This window comes from Artemia sp. Qi Xiang Cuo, chromosome 5 (genome assembly GCF_049724085.1).
Source record: "Artemia sp. Qi Xiang Cuo chromosome 5, ASM4972408v1, whole genome shotgun sequence".
In the NCBI taxonomy this organism is placed as follows: domain Eukaryota; kingdom Metazoa; phylum Arthropoda; class Branchiopoda; order Anostraca; family Artemiidae; genus Artemia; species Artemia sp. Qi Xiang Cuo.
This window is the reverse complement of record NC_142798.1, coordinates 61,074,783-61,092,551: the sequence shown is the minus strand read 5'-3', so window position 1 is coordinate 61,092,551 and position 17,769 is coordinate 61,074,783. Positions and strand designations below refer to the sequence as shown.

At 33.0% G+C, this 17,769-nt stretch overlaps 1 protein-coding gene across 7 annotated transcripts in view; it reads right to left on the bottom strand.

The window, feature by feature from the left end:
* Positions 1–17,681, bottom strand: part of LOC148952344 (uncharacterized) — a 363,983-nt gene extending 346,302 nt beyond the window's left edge. For all 7 annotated transcript variants that reach the window (XM_089089795.1, XM_089089796.1, XM_089089797.1 and 4 more), the window contains exon 1: positions 17,632–17,681. The gene's annotated coding sequence lies outside the window, so the exon portion shown is untranslated. The remainder of the gene's footprint in view (positions 1–17,631) is intronic.
* Between the last annotated feature and the right edge of the window lie 88 nt (positions 17,682–17,769).

The window sequence follows — 17,769 nt, the reverse complement described above, 5'->3', positions numbered from 1 at the left end:
AGCTTAGAGTTTTTGTTAGAGTTCTAGTTGAGTTTAGATATAGTTAAGAGTTTGGGGTTTTACCTTAGAGACTTAGCTTAGAGTTTTAGTTAGAATTCTAGTTTAATTTTAGTTAAGAGTTTAGAATTTTAGCTTAGAGTATTAGGTTAGAGTTTTTGTTAGAGTTCTAGTATAGTTTAGTTTTAGTTAAGAGTTTAGAGTTTTTAGCTTAGAGTCTTAGCTTAAAGTTTTTGTTAGAGTTCTAGTTTAGTTTTAGTTAAGAGTTTATAGTTTTAGCTTAGAGTCTTAGCTTAGAGTTTTAGTTAGAGTTCTAGTTTAGTTTAGTTTTAGTTAAGAGTTTAGAGTTTTACCATAGAGTCTTAGCTTAGAGTTGAAGTTTTAGTTTAGTTAAAGTTAAGAATTCAGAGTTTTAGCTTAGAGTCCTAGCTTAGAGTTTTACTTAAAGTTGTAGTTTAGTTAAGTTTTAGTTAAGAGTTTCGAGTTTTAGCTTAGAGTCTTACCTTAGAGTTTTTGTTAGAGTTCTAGTTTAGTTTAGTTTTAGTTAAGAGTTTAGAGTTTTACCTTAAGAGTCTTAGCTTAGAGTTTTAGTTAGAGTTCTAGCTTAGTTTAGTTATAGTTAAGAATTCAGAGTTTTAGCTTAGAGTCATAGCTTAGAGTTTTAGTTAAAGTTATAGTTTAGTAAAGTTATAGTTAAGAGTTTAGAGTTTTACCTTAGACTCATAGCTTAGAGTTTGTGTTAGAGTTCTAGTTTAGTTTAGTTATAGTTAAGAGTCTCGAGTTTTTAGCTTAGAGTTTCTGTTAGAGTTCTACTTCAGTTTACTTCTAGTTAAGAGTTTAGAGTTTTAGCTTAGAGTCTTAGCATATAGTTTGTGTTAGAGTTCTAATTTAGTTTAGTAATAGTTAAGAGTTTAGAGTTTTAGTTTAGAGTCTTAGCTTAGAGTTTTTGTTAGAGTTCAAGTTTAGTTTAGTTTTAGTTAAGAGTTTAGAGTTTTTAGCTTAGAGTCTTAGTTTTGAGTTTTTTGTTGAAGTTCTAGTTTAGTTTAGAGTTTTAGCTAGGACTTAGAGGTTCAATTAGTGTTCTAGTTTAGTTTAGTTTTAGTTAAGAGTTTAGAGTTTTAGCTTAGAGTTTTTGTTAGAGTTCTAGTTTAGTTTAGTTTTAGTTAAGAGTTTGGAGTTTTACCTTATACTATTAGCTTAGAGTTTTTGTTAGAGTTCTAGTTTAGTGTAGTTATAGTTAAGAGTTTGGAGTTTTACCTTAGAGACTTAGCTTGGAGTTTTAGTTTAGTTTTACTTAAGAGTTTAGAGTTTTAGCTTAGAGTCTCAGCTTAGAGTTTTTGTTAGAGTTCTAGTTTAGTTTTAGTTAAGAGTTTAGTGTTTTACCTTTGAGTCTTAGCTTAGAGTTTTTGTTAGAGTTCTAGTTTAGTTTAGTTTTAGTTTAGAGTTTTAGCTTAGACTTAGAGTCTTAATTAGAGTTCTAGTTTAGTTTAGTTTTAGTTAAGAGTTTATAGTTTTTAGCTCAGAGTCTTAGCTTAGTTTTATTTAGAGTTCTAGTTTAGTTTGGATTTAGTTAAAAGTTTATAGTTTTACCATAGTCTTAGCTTAGAGTTTTAGTTGGAGTTAAAGTTTAGTTCAGTTACAGTTAAGAATTTAGAGTTTTAGCTTAGATTCATAGCTTAGAGTTTCACTTAAAGTTATAGTTTGGTTAAGTTTTAGTTAAGAGTTTCGAGTTTTAGCTGAGTCTTAGCTTAGAGTTTTTGTTAGAGTTCTAGTTTAGTTTAGTAATAGTTAAGAGTTTAGAGTTTTACCTTAGAGTCTTAGCTTAGAGTTTTTGTTAGAGTTCTAGTTTAGTTTAATTTTAGTTAAGAGTTTGATGTTTTACCTTAGAGTTTCAGTTAGAGCTCTAGTTTAGTTTACTTATAGTTAAGAGTTTGGTGTTTTACCTTAGAGTCTTAGCTTAGAGTTTTAGTTAGAATTCTAGTTTAGTCTAGTTTTAGTTAAGAGTTTAGAATTTTAGCTTTGAGTCTTAGCTTAGAGTTTTTGTTAGAGTTTAGAGTTTTATCATAGAGTCATAGCTTAGAGTTTTTGTTGAAGTTGAAGTTTAGTTTAGTCATAGTTTAGAATTTAGAGTTTTTAGCTTAGAGTTTTAGTTAGAGTTTTAGTTTATTTCAAAGTATGTGATCAGTGAATTTAATCAAATTCTTATCTTAGATAAATAGATAGATTTTAAGTTTCGGTTAGTCTAGTTTTATTTTAGAGTTTATAATTGTATCATAGAGTCGTATATAATAGTTTTCAAATAGATTAATATTCTATTTTTGTTTTATTTAATTTTTTGAGTTTATATTTTTAGACTAGAATATTATCTTATAGATTTAGTTAGAGTTGAAGTTTAGTCTAAACCAGCATAACCACAAAATTCCACAATATTGCATAGAAATACCAAAACCATAGGTTAGATTAGGTTAGGTTAGAGGTTAGGTTTCTCCACGTTTAAGTTAGGTTAGGTTAAGTTAGGTTAGGTTAGCCTACGTAAGAGTTTACTTAAGAGTTTAGAGTTTTAGCTTAGAGTCTCAGCTTAGAGTTTTTGTTAGAGTTTAGAGTTTTTTTGTTTTGTAGTTTTAGCCTAGAATCTTAGCTTAGAGATTTAGCTAGAGTTGAAGTTTAGTCTAAACTAGCATAACCACAAAATTCCACAATATTGCATAGAAATACCAAAACCATAGGTTAGATTAGGTTAGAGGTTAGGCTTCTCCACGCTTCAGTTAGGTTAGGTTAGCCTACGTACGCGCGCGTACATAGGCTAACCTAACCTAACCTAACTTAAACGTGGAGAAACCTAACCTCTAACCTAACCTAATCTAACCTATGGTTTTGGTATTTCTATGCAATATTGTGGAATTTTGTGGTTATGCTAGCTTACACTAAACTTCAACTCTAACTTAATCTCTAAGCTAAGATTCTAGGCTAAACCTCTAAGCTATAACTCTTAACTAAAACTAAACTAAACAATAACTCTAACTAAAACTCTAAGCTAAGACTCTAAGCTAAAACTATAAACTCTTAAATATAACTAAACTAAACGAAACTTCAACCCTAACTAAAACTCTAATCTAAGACTTTGAGTTAAATCTCAAAACTCTTAACTAAAACTAAACTAGAACTCTAACTAGAACTCTAAGCTTAGACTCTAAGGTAAAACTCTATACTCTTAACTAAAACTAAACTAAACTTGAACTCTAACTAAAACTCTAATCTAAGACTCCAAGCTAAAACTCTAAACACTTAACTGTAACTAAACTTCAACTCTAAGTAAAACTCAAAGCTAAGATTCTAAGGTAGAACTCTAAACTCTTAACTAAACTAAACTAGAACTTCAACAAATACACTAAGCTAAGACTCTAAGATAACAAAAACTCGAAGTTAAGACTCTAATCTAAAACTATAAACTCTTAACTAAAACTAAACTAAACTATAGCTTCAACAAAAACTCTAAGCTAAGACTCTAAGCTAAAAACTCTAAACTATTAACTAAAACTAAACTAAACTAGAACTCTAACAAAAACTCTAAGATAATAATCTAATATAAAACTCTAAACTATTAAATAAATCTAAACTAAACTATAAATCTAAAAAAAAATATATGATAAAACTATAAGTTAAAACACCAAACTCTTAACTAAAACTAAACTAAACTAGAACTCTAACAAAAACTCTAAGCTATGGCTCTAAGCTAAAAACTCTAAACTCTTAACTAAAACTAAACTAAAACTCTAAGATAAGTCTCTAAGGTAAAACTTCAAACTCTTAACTATATGTAAACTAAACTAGAACTATAACAAAAACTCTAAGCTAATACTCTAAGCTAAAACTATAAACTCTTAACTGTTACTAAACTGAAGTACAACTTTAACAAAACTCTAAGCTAAGACTCTACGCTAAAACTCTAAACTCTTAACTAAAACTAAACTAAACTAAAACTTCAACAAAAACTCTCAGCTAAGATTCTAAGCTAAAAACTCCAAACAATTTACTAAAACTAAAATAAACTAGGGCTCTAACAAAAGCTCTAAGCTAAGACTCTAAGGTAAAATTCTAAACTCTTAACTAAAACTAAACTAAACTAGAACTCTAACTAAAACTCGAAGCTAAGACTCTAATTTAAAACACCAAACTATTAACTATAATTAAACTAAACTAGAACTCTAACTTAAACTAAAAGGTAAAACATCAAATTCTTAACTAAAATTAAACTAAACTAGAACTCTAACAAAAACTCTAAGCTAAGACTCTAAGGTAAAACTCTAAACTCTTAACTATTACTAAACTAGAACTCTAACAAAAACTCTAAGCTAAGACTCAGCTAAAACTCGAAACTCTTAACAAAAACTTAACCAAACTATAACTTTAAGTAAAACTCTAAGCTATGACTCTAAGCTAAAACTCTATATTCTTAACTGTAACTAAACTAAACTTTAACTCTAACTAAAACTCTAAGCTAAGACTATGGTAAAACTCTAAACTCTTAACTAAAACTAAACTAGAACTCTAAATAAAACTAAGCTAAGACTCTAAGCTAAAAAATCTAAACTCTTAACTAAAACTAAACTAGAACTCTAATTAAAACTCTAAGTCTAAGCTAAAACTCTAAACTAAAACTAAACTAGAACTCTAACAAAAACTCTAAACTAAAACTCTAAGCTAAAAACACTAAACTCTTAACTAAAACTAAACTAAACTATAAATCTAACAAAAACTCTAAGCTGAGACTCTAAGCTAAAACTCTAAACTCTTACGCAAAACTAAACTAAACTAAAACTCTAAGCTAAGTTTCTAAGGTAAAACTCCAAACTCTTAACTATATCTACACTAAACTAGAACTCTAACAAAAACTCTAAACTAAGACTCTAAGCTAAAAACTCTAAACTCTTAACTAAAACTAAACTAAGACTCTAACAAAAACTCTAAGCTAAGACTCTAAGCTAAAACTCTAAACTCTTAACTAAAACTAAACTAAACTAGAACTCAAATTAAAACTCTAAGTCCAAGCTAAAACTCTAAACTAAACTAGAACTTCAACAAAAAACTCAAAACTAAGACTCTAAGCTAAAAACTCTAAACTCTTAACTAAAACTAAACTAAACTAGAACTCTAACAAAAACTCTAAGATAAGACTCTAAACTCTTTTTAACTTTAGACGCAGTTCAACGGCGTCACAATGCACCTAACAAATATATTCTGGTGGCAATCAGTGTCTTTAGTCGCTATGCCTATGCCATTCCATTACGGTCAAAGAGAGGTGTTGAAGTTGCTCAGGCCATTGAAAGTATTCTTGAAGCCATTGAAAGTATTCTTGAACAGGATTCGCATAGAAAAATTCAATCGGATCGTGGCAGTGAATTTGTTAATCCCCATGTGCAAAAGGTTCTATTGAAATATAAAACAACATTCTATCATAGTCACAGTCCGATAAAAGCTGCATTGGCTGAACGATTAATAAGAACGATTCTTCTAATAATTTCAAGATATTGTACATTGAAAAATACACCAGCTTTTATTTATAATTTAGATAAGATCATGCGGATATACGACCATCGACCCCATAGATCTCTGTCCAACTCGAGTCCTCGGGAAGTTCATTACAGTGAAAATACATTTGATGCTTTTCTAAAGCAATATTCCACTGGTGAAAAAGAAAAAAAATGTGAAGAAGAAATTCAATGTTGGTGATACTGTTCAAATTAATAGAACCACCAAAATTTTTGAAAAGGGGAATTATTTATGGAGCACCGAACTTTTTAAAGTGTCCAAAATCCTGGACACCGAGCCCACGACATATCGACTGCGAGACACCAAAGATGATGAGATTCTCGGTGGTTTTTATGAATATGAATTGCAAAAAGTTAGAAACACTAGTGAAATTTATCAAATTTAAAAGATATTAAAGAGTCGTACTCGTATGAGCAAGAAACAGTTGCTTGTTCGCTGGCTAGGATACAACTCTGATTTTGATTCTTGGGTCAGTGTTGAAGATATTAACAATGCCCAATGATTTTTATGTGACTTTCATGTCCAATGTTTCTGATCCTCTCTACAATGACTTGAATAGAACAAGTGATTTTTGGACGAAACTCTCCCCCACCATAAAATTCGACGGTGCGTATGAAGTGGCTCTTGTCGACTGTATTCTCAAAAATACCTATGACATCCTGAGAAAGGATCGTAAATATGATAAAAAATTATACCCTATGATTGGCCACCACCACCTTCAGGTGATCAAGAACAAATTCAAAATATCAATTGGATGAATTATCCATATATTGAATTACCCTACGAGGAACTCACCTGTATGAATGATTTATGTCGTTCTATTAATAAAAGAATTTCCGCTCGTAAAAAAGGAGCTTTCCATTTCAACTATTCAAAGGAGGAGGGTAAGATCTACATTAGTTCACCTATTGCTGATGAAAAGGTTATTCTCAATGATAACCTAAAGGATGTTCTTGGCTTTAAGCTCAATATAATCTATGGTAAAAGTGTCGGAAACACTAATTTCATTTTTTTGACTACCCAGCTGCTTTCTCCACGGACGCTTGTATATTTCTCTACGCTTCATTTGTGGAAACATCTCGGGTTGGTAATTCAAATGTTCCCCTCCGACGAGTTCTTGAACGAAAAACCAATCAAGAGCATATTCATCACTACAATATAGAGCATCTTCAGTATATTCCTGTAAACACTTCCTATTTGGAACTCTGTCAGTTAACACTAAGAACTGAATTAGGTGATCCCATAGAAATTTCAAAAGGTGTAGCTGTGATTACATGCCATTTTCATCCCATCGTTTAACAACAAGATGTCTAATAGAAAAGTGGTATTCATTTGTTCTGATATTGACTGCTATGTTAATACTCTTGGCCTAAGACAAAAGGGCAATGGAATGGACTATTAAAAAGGTCGCTCGTCAATGTCTGGCTACGGTCTTGGCAATCGGTTTGCTAAGCTCTTTCGCTCTGCACTACCTCTGGCTAGAAAATATCTTGTACCGGCTGCGACAGATTTTGCATCCTCTACACTATACGATTGGGGCTCTGGCAAGGATTTTAAAAAAAGTGCTTCGGACAATCATCTGAAAATTTTGATTGGATGTATTTGGGGAAATGATGGGCGTGGGGGAGGGGGCTAGTTACACTCCAATCACTTTCGACTATTAAAAAGGGCACTAGCTCTTTAATTTCCAATCGAATGAGCCCGTTTTGACGTTTCTACGACAACGCCTTCTGTAAAAACCTTATATGCCCCCAGGGTCAAACTTAAAACCCTTGCCCCGAGGGTTGTGGGGGAGTGTCCTCCTCAAAAATATATTTTCTATCTGGAAATCAAACACGCTGAACAAAATGGCTATCTCAAAATTTCGTTTAAATGTATTCTAGTGACTAATTGGCATAGGGGGGGGGGGGGTGGCTGTTTGCCCACCAAACAATTTCAACGATTAAAAAGTGCACTAGAACTCTCGATTTCCAATCGAATGAGCCCTCTTTGAAGCTTCTACGACGACCCCTTTCATATGAAGTGCCTCTGGGAAAAAAAAAATAATAATAAAACATTGGAGCCGTATGGCCTTTACTATAGGCAACGCTACAGCGTTGCCTCTGATAATGTAGATAAAGGAAAAGTAATTATAAGCTCCTAAAAATTCTGATCGGACCTAAATTGAAATTTGGGATGTCCATTGCTATGCTGGTTAACAAGCAAGATCAATCAATTCTAGAATCTGTGCAGCAGCAAGTAGCAAAATGCATAAGTAGTTTCCAAAACTTGGTATATTCTACCAGGCTCCAAAGGCTAAAAATACCTACTTTCACATACCGATGTAGGCGTTGGAATGTATTAATGACATATAAATTGATCTGTAACCAAAATTGCATCCCAAACATATTCTAGATGGACAGTTTTTCAAGAACAAGGGGGTACCCTTTGAAACTTCACCAAAGACGTGCTAATACTCTAGTCGTTTATGTTGGGTGGTTTGTATCATAGTCTTTCTGCCCCTGATTAATTTGTTTCACACCTTGCCATATCTGATTTCATTAACCAAGGCAAATAGTAGGAAGCATTCTACAACGTTCCTCTTTGGAAGCATTAACAAGCATGAGGTTAGTTGGATGGATGGCTTAGGGTTTTCTCCACAGAATAGTCCCCCAAGCATCACAACAAATACCCTTGCTGATAGCTTTCCAACCCAGATTGTAAACCAGCAAACCCATTTTAGACATTTACAGGAGCCCTCGCAGCTAGACCTTATTATTACTAGCAACACTGACCAAACTTTCTCAATATCTTACCTCCCTGCAGTTGGTAGTAGTGATGCCACATCTGCATTTTAACCAAAATACAAGTCAGCCACAATATAAATGGTAAGGTCAAAAAGAATTTTACAAATTATCAAATAATTGCCAAGACCTTTCAAAAGTTGATTAGGAGGGGCTCACCAGCAGTTATGATACAAAAACAAGATGGAATAATCTCAAACCTACTCTGAGTGATTCAGAAAAAAAGATGCACTAAAGAATATTGGTCAGTTGTCCCTAAGACCCTTCCTCCTCCATTTGCTGCACAAAGTAAAGAAAGCATCTAGAAGATAAAACAAGACAAGACTATGGCTTACTCTGTTATGGTTTAAAATAAATAAAAAAAGAGAGTGTCAAGAAAGTATACAAAATGTAAGTGCAACTGTCATTATAACAGTTACAAAACGTTCAAAAATAAGTTGAAAAACGTCACTAGAAAGGTAGTAAAAGAGCAAGTGAAGAGTCAATTGCTGCTGTAAACAAGTACCAAGAAATCTTAACATTATATATCTTATGCAAACCCTTTGAGGTAGGGAATCCCTCATCTCAACAGAGGACTACACTACAGTAACTAACTCTAAAAACATCACTGATATGATAAATGATAGCTTCAGTAAAAATATATAAGTCAAGTCATTGCCTAATCTATCACATGCAATGCTGTCACCTCCAATTCATACATCTATGTCTCTCTCAGTTATAACTACTGAAAACATTGTAAAAGGACCAAAAAGCTTGATGAGAACAAAGCTGCTGGGCCAGATAATATTCACCCATAATTATTCAAAGAAATAGCCCAATTTATATCAGAACTTATTATTATTGCAGATGACATTGACTTAAAAAGTCCTCCTTATTGACTGAAAACCTGTCCATGTCAAGCCCACTTTAAAGTAGGGATAAAGAGACCTAGCAAGTAACTACCACCACATCAGACTTACTTTGCAAGGTTCTGGAAAGCATGATAAATCATGCATAGCTCAATCATCTTGAGAACAACCAGTTACTCAGTATAAGTCAGCATGGATTTCATAAGGGTCACTTGATTGAAACTAACCTCACTGAACCATTTGATACTGTCACTAAACTCCTTGACAGTAACCTTCTAGTAGATATCATTCAGCTAGATCAAGCAAAAGCTTTTGACAAGTTGCAACACAACCTCTTACCTTACCTTAAATAGCACTTGCTAGCGATGGGACGAATCCTGTGTCCGCCAGCTTGAGTGATGATGGTTAGTCCTCTGTGGGGTCCCAAGCAGTGGTCCATGGATTGAGCCACTCCCTATTCACTGATGACTTGAACGCCTCCATGCTGGTAGGTGTCACTGTTTTTTCACTGAGGGAATTCCACAAGCTGGGAACTCTATTTGAAAAGAATTTGTTCCTTAGTCTGGTATTTGCTCGTTTCCGGAAAAGCTTATGGCAGTGACCATGAGTTCTCTTTGAATTGTCCAGTTGGAAAAGGTCAGGAATGGTATCCTCAGCCTTTAGAACCATGTATGCTGTTATCACATTGCCTCATTTGCATCTATATTTTAGAGATGGTATTCTGAGCTTGTTGAGACAGGATGGATATGGGACATCACAGAGACCTTTAATACACTTTGTCTCCCTCCTCTAGTCTGTTTCCATTAGTGTTTGGTCAGTCTTGTTGATTGGGCATGCAACACACATTCCAAATTCTAGCCTTGGTCAAACTAGACTTATACAGCTTAGTAATAACATTCGGAGATCTACTAGTGAACATTCTTTTGATTAAGCCAAGTGTTTGATTAGCCTTTGCAATAGTTGCTTGTGCATGAATATGGAAGCTCAACTTGTCATCTACCAGGATACCAACATCTCTTTCTGCATGGCTGCTGGAAATAGCTTTGCGAGACCCATCACTACAATTCATATGGTACTGAGTTTGTGGGCTTTTCTAGTTTTCTTCCCCAGGTGGAGAGTCTTGTATTTTGCTGCACTGAATTAAAGCTTCCAAATATTAGTCCAGTGAGTGAATGCATCTAGGTCCAGTTGTGTTGACTCAATATTTTCTGCTGTGTCTGCACAACCAATAAGTTTTGAGTCACCAGCATAGAGGCTTACCTTGCTAATAAGGATTTTTGACAAATTTTATATATATATATATATATATATATATATATATATATATATATATATATATATATATATATATATATATATATATATATATATATATATATATATATATATATATATATATATATATATATATATATATATATATATATATATATATATATATATATATATATATTGCATAGTCGGACCCAATACTGTGCCCTAGGGGACACCACTTCCAACAGCAGCAACCTCAGAGAAGAATGTCCTTCTATCCCTTCCAATTATTTTAACCATCTGTTTCCTATCTGTTTGGAATGTTCTACCCACTCTACCACATCCTTACTAACCCAAATATCTTGGAGATTCATTTAAAGTTTTTTGTTGCATACTTTGTCCAATGCCTTTGCTAAATCCTGTAATAAAATGTCAACACAGAGAGCCCCTGGTCCAGAAGAATTGTGACATAATTATAAGTATCAATCAGGTTTGTTTCAACCAACCAACCAGACTTAAAGCCATGTTGACATGATGAGGATTGTTTATTGGTTTTAAGTGTTTCAAGATTGCAGTGTTAACATTGCTTCTAAAAGCTTCCCTACTGCAGAGGTGATGAGTGACCTGTAATTGCTTGCATCCCCTTTGCTACACTCTTGTGTATGGGGTTATATGTGTTGTGCGCCAATCTTGGCACCGAATTTATATGCATATGGTCTCCATGTTGAGGTTATAGGGTGTATTGAGACTTTCTTATCAAACATAATAAAGGATGGCTGGGAACCATCTTGAGGCCTACAATGGCATTTATACAGACAACTGTAAGCTACTAGGGCAGGCAATATGTACCAAAAAGCCCTCAACAGTTCAGGGAGGCCTCACCAAGCTTTTAAGATGGCCTGAAGGCTGGGACCTGCAGCTCAAAGCATCTAAATGTAAAGTTCTTCATGTTTACCAAAAAAAAACATTATGCACTATTGGAAATGACTAACTTGGGGTGATGACTGAAAAAAAATAGGTGTTATTATAGGCACAGAGCTTATGTTCCATAGCCATACACAAGCTCAAGCTGCAAAAGCAAACTGGGCCCTTAGGCTCATCAAGAGGAATTTTACCATGAAGAAGCTGTGTGCAGTAAGGAAACTCCACACAGCTATGGCATTACTCTGCCTAAATTTCGAGTTTGGTGAGATATTAAATGTCTCCTGTATGCAGCAATGTTGTAATGGCAGTATCTTAATGGCAGCACTGTTGTTTTAATACATAGCACTTATCACTTTAATGTATTTATCTAGTATAACATTCAAGGATAGGACCAGAACTAAATTTTTTCTATTGGCTGAATCAAATGCCAGTTCACAATCTATAAAATTGAGGACTAAAGGAGTCTGATGATTCAGGAACTCCTCAGCTATTAATTTAAGAGTGAAAGTTTGGTCAAAACAACCTCTCTTCTTCCTATAACCATATCATTCTTCACTTAAAATTTTATCTACAGTATCTCTAAGTCTAAAAGTATCATCATGCTAAGTAATTTACTTCCTACACAAATCAAGCTAATGCCTCTATAGTTACCATTTTTACTCATATTGCCTTTCTTATAAAAGGGGTTTAATTTAAGTTTACCTAACATGTCTAGGTAGGCTACTTTACCTTTTTCAATTATCATAGATTATTTATAATCTTTAGTAATTTAGTGCTAACTTTGCAATAACCATACTGTCAGCACCTGATGCCTTACTATTTTCAGTCCTTTTACCAGGGGCATAATTTGCTATGGGGCAGGGAGGAGGGGTCAACTGCCCCTCCCAGACCCTAGTTTCCAACTACAACCCCCAGCTGAAATTTAGTTTCTTCAAAAATCTTGTCAAAACTAAGATGAGCCTGCATAATTCAAGCTTCCACAGAAATGGGTCAGTTTTCTTTAGTATATCATAACCTTTATGGTACTATATGGCTCATTTTTCAGTTTTCACTGTCATTTATGCTTAATTCAGGAAAATTAGCTCCAACTTTACCCCCCCCCCCCCACCAGGATTTTGACAAAATTAAACCTGTGCATTTTAGTAGTCTTTTGTCATTAAGTCTTCTATGCAAAATAAACCTTCCTTCCTTTCCAACTTGTCACTAACTGTTTCATTCTTTTCTGTATTATTCTCTTGGAGTTTATAAGGATTTAACACTTTCTTGGAACATTCTGCCCATCTCTGTTTAACACTTCCCTTATCACTAAATGAAGCCTCATTTCTAACTTTGGTAAAAATATGCAAGATTCCATAGGTGAGGTATGGACAAAGGGAGAACACACTTTTTTTCTTTGTTTTCATTTACTGGCCATAGACCTGTTTGTTGTATTTATATTTTTGTGTTTTCTGTCATGGCTGGCCAATTTGGCTTTAGATCTTTTAATATTTTTTTATGCTCTTTCTAACTATAATACTCATTTCACTCACAGATCCAAAAGCATTTTAATGGACCCTAAAGTGACACCTAATTCCTTGTTTTTGGCATAAAAAATGGGTTAAGAAAAGTGGTTAAAAAATACTAAAAGATTTTTAACCAATGCTTTCTAAGTCATATATTCAACAGGCATTGATTAAAAATTATCTAATTCAATAAACTTAGCAATTAATAACACTTTTAATACTGCCATTTTTGACAGTAATTTCCTTTGAGAACAGGTTTTTGATCCATCAAAACCATGAGACATAAATCTGATTGTAAAAAAATTCTGATCTGTTGGGGCCTATATCAAATATTACTTGACCATGATTCATGAACGAAGATAACAATAAAAGTAACCTAAAAGAATATGTTGCATATTATAAAGTAGGCTAGACCTAAGAACTTTTTTTGTAATGTTTTTTTTTAGTCTTGAATATATCTATATCTAAGGGCTATATTTAGGACCAAACAGGAGATTATGAATTTGAGAGTAATGCTATTATTAGGTCTGGAAAGACCATGAAAAAGGTAACAAGTAGTAGGTTCACCATGGTTTTAGGCTATCTTAGTTCTGGCATCCTTAAGGCTATACATTTAATCTATTTTTAACAAGGACAAGTCCATGCTGACTGCCTCTGGTAAAATTCTAGTTTAGCTACATTTTGCTATCTTGGAAAGGGGTTAGGTTAGGAAAATTAAACTTTCAGTAATGAATCCAGGACCAAAAACATACTTTGTGAATGTATTGCCAAGCTTTTATATAAGCCCTCTTCTGATTTTTAAGTCTTAGAAATTTGCCTCCTTGACAGGTATTGAAGTTTTTACAAAATGACATTTTACCTTAATTTGCATTTATCACTTTCTTTTTCTTTGGTTTTAGTTCTGAATTCATGTTATTTGAGTTGAATTTTCAGCCATACCAATGGTTTTTTTTCTAAATTTAGGAAATGTAGTTGCAGATCTTTGAAACCTCATAAATTGGGATTGAGCAAAGTTGTGAAGCTAAAAACGGCTTTGCTGTACTTCATTTAAGCAGAAGATTTTTGCAAGGCTTCACACTTATTGCAAAAAGATTTTCAAAGGTCAATTGGTAAATGTTTTGCTGTTCATATTATTTACTAACAAATAAAGTGAACATACCACTCAATGCCTTTTTTTATGCTCTTTTCAAATATAATTATCACTTATGTTGCAAAAGAATTTGACTCTAACCCCTATAGGCTATGAACCAATTCAGGGTATATATTTGCACATTAGGGGGGGGGGGGGCTAATGTTTTTTTCTGATGCAAATGAAAGGTAAGTTTAAATTTTACCAGCACCATCCCCCCTGATGTGCAAATATATACCCTGATTTGGTATAAATAGGGGTGGGGATGAAATTCACTTGTGGCAAAAGTGATTATTATATTTGAAAGAGCATTAAAAAGGCATTGAGTGGTAAGTTCACTTTATTTGTAAGTCAATAATATGAAAAGCAAAACATTTCCCTCTAGAGGCAGAAGGAGTGGAGTTAGGTACTTCAAATACCTTCCCAGGACATACTTTAGTCTGTAGACTCATCCCTGAAAGGTCCATTTTCCTAACCTAACCTCTTTCCAAGATAGAATAAATTAGCTAAACTAGAATTTTTACCCTGCTTCCTCTCAATTTTTTTGGTAAATTAAATTTCTAATAATTCAATAATTGCTTCTGAGGCTAATTGCATCTTGAGCCCTTAAAGGGGCTCCGAAGATACTTTATATGAATTTTGAAAGAGCATAAAAAAGCATCAAATGATGTTTTCACTTTCATCCTAGCCAAATTATGTGGCCCACTGCAAAGTTACCACAAAATTTACCAGCCCCCCTAGTGGGCAAATATACACCCTGAATTGTTGACAGCAAAGTTTCAAATCACAAAATTCAGCACTATTTTTGTTGATGGCATTTTACAGACTTGAAATGGTATGGGAAACAGTATATATTTGAGTTGCCTAATAAATTAGGCTTGAATTGTTATAAACAAGTGATATATTTTTAACTACTTTTCAATAACTTAGCTAGTGATGATAACTTCTTTCTGTGGTTGGTTGCAAAATGAAATACCTTTAGGGTCCCTTTAAGGGCTCAAAATGCAATTAGCCCCAGAGGTAAATTTCTAGGTGGCACTATAATTTAGCTAGGATGAAAATGAAAACATCATTTGATGCCTTTTTTATGCTCTTTCATAATACAATAATTGCTTCTGTTGCAAATTACATCTTGAGCCCTTAAAGGGGCCCCAATGGTATTTCATTTTTGTAACTACACAAAGAAGATATCAATGTTAGTTAAGTTATAGAAAAGTGGTTAAAAACATATCACAAGTTTATAAATAAGTTGTTCAAGAGCAATATATTCCAAAAATACTTATTTATAACATCTTATACGTCATATGATAGTCAACTCAAATATAAACTGTTTTTCTACTGTTTCAACTATTTCCTATGACACTGACAAAAATAGTGCTGAATTTTGCAATTCAAAACCTCACCATTGACAATTCAGGGTATATATTTCTACATTGGGGGGGGAGGGGGGTAAAGTTAATGCTAAATTTGCAGTGGGCCATATAATTTAGCTAGGATGAAAGTGAAAACTTCATTTGATGCTTTTTTATGCTCTTTTATAATTCATATAAAATAGGGTACCTTTGGGCCCCTTTAAGGGCTCAAGATAAAACTTGAAACAGAAGCAATTATTGAATTATGAAAGAGCATAAAAAAGGCATCAAATGATGTTTTCACTTTCATCCTAGCTAAATTATATGGTCCACTGCAATAATTTGTTTCTAAACTATTATATATTCATCCTATTTTATTTTATTTCATTGGCATTAATCAAACTTGAATTTTTAGAGAAACCCATAAAATGGGATTGTACCATTTTTTTTCAAAATTTAGGAAATGTATTTGCATATATTTAAAACCATATTAATTTGGATTGAGAAAAGTTTGAAGCTGCAAACAATTTTGTTGTACTTTATTTAAGCAGAAGATTTATTTTGCAAGGTTTCACTTTTATAATACACAAATTTTTGAAGGTCATCAAAGATCAGGACCCTCTAGAGGGAGGAGTGGAGGTAGGTATTTCAAAATACCTTTCTGGGACATACTTTAGCCTGTAGACCCATCCCTGAAAGTTTCAATTTCCTAACCTAACCCCTTTCCAAGATAGCCAAAAGTAGCTAAAGTAGAATTTTACCCCTGAATTGGTATATATAGGGGTGGTGGTAAAATTCATTTCTGACAAAAATGATTATTATAGGGGCAAAAATTTAGAATTGTGCCTCCTGATAAGGAGGCATGTTAAGAAAACAATTCTTACTTTAAAATATGTAGTGATCCTAGTTAACAAATTATCCAAGGGGAGAACCTTTATCATCAAGTCTTTCCTCTTTTTCTAACTTATAAGAAAAAAATTTACAATTTCTTCTACACTAATAACACAATGCATAAATCTTTTGAAATTGCTGCTATAAATTGCTCTTATAGATAGCATTTATCCTAGTCATTGTTAATTTGTTTTTTTTAATGATAGATAAAGCAGAGGTGAAAATACAAAATATTGCTATAAATATACATATACATACACATTATATACCCCCAGCCCCCTAATGTACAAATATACAACCAAAATTGCATTGTGATTCTAAATATAACCTTCATTTACATCACAAATAAATTTTGCCCCCACCCTCCTGATGAGCAAATACATACCCTGATTTGAATATATTTAGGGGTTGGGGTACAATTCATTTGATTATATTTAGGTTCAGAATGCAATTTTTGTTAGGCCTATATGTTTGCACATTAGGGGGGTGGGGGTATATACTCTGTATGTATATGCATATTTATAGCAATATTTTGTATTTTTGCCACTGCTTTATCTATCATTAATAAAAACAGAATTAACAATGACTGGGATGAATGCTATCTATAAGAATAATTTATGGGTCAATTCATAGCAGCAATTTCAAAAGATTTACACATTGTGTTGGAAATGTGGCTAAAATTATAATTTTTTTCTTTTAAGTTGAAAAAAGAAGGAAAAAAGAGGAAAGACTTGATGATAAAGGTTCTCTTCTAGTATGATATGTTAACTAGGATCATTATACATATTTTGAAGTAAGAATTGTTTTCTTAACATGTCTCCTTATCAGGAGCCACAATTCTAAATTTTTAAAGAGCATAAAAAAGGCATTGAATAGTATGCTCACTTTATTCATAGGTCAATAATATGAACTAGCCTAAAGCCAAAAATTTACCCAGAAGGACTAGGCCTATTCAGTTACAAAACAGCATAAAAAAGGCATCAAATGACATTTTTACTTTTATCTTAGCTAAATTATAGTGCCACCTAGAAATTTACCATTTCTTCAAATGCCAACACATTATTTTACTGTTGTGTCACCTGGCTGTATCTTCTTGTTCCTTGGCAATTTTAAACAAGGCCTCCACTTCAAAATTGAAGTATTATTTCATTGTTCATGAGTTGCATCATATTTTTTATATCCTATGATATATTGGATATATCATATATAGGGAACATCAAAGGTGTGTAGGGTGCATTGTCAGAAAAGCAGCCATATAGGCCTAGCCTAAAGGCCAAAAATCTATTTTTAGCCTAGCCAAGCCTACTACTTTTATTAGCATGTTTCCTTTCGAAGTGGTCAACTACTAAATCAATATTTAAAATTCAATCAGTATGATGAATAGAAAGGTTTTCATCTTACCAAATTCAAGTCCTCCCAATTTTTAAATTAAATCAATACACATATTCTTTTCTTTGAACTACAGCTTGTCAGCGTTGTCGAATAAAAATAATTCTAACGTTTTCGCAAAAATGAGAATTCGGGTCTTAGATTTCCCGT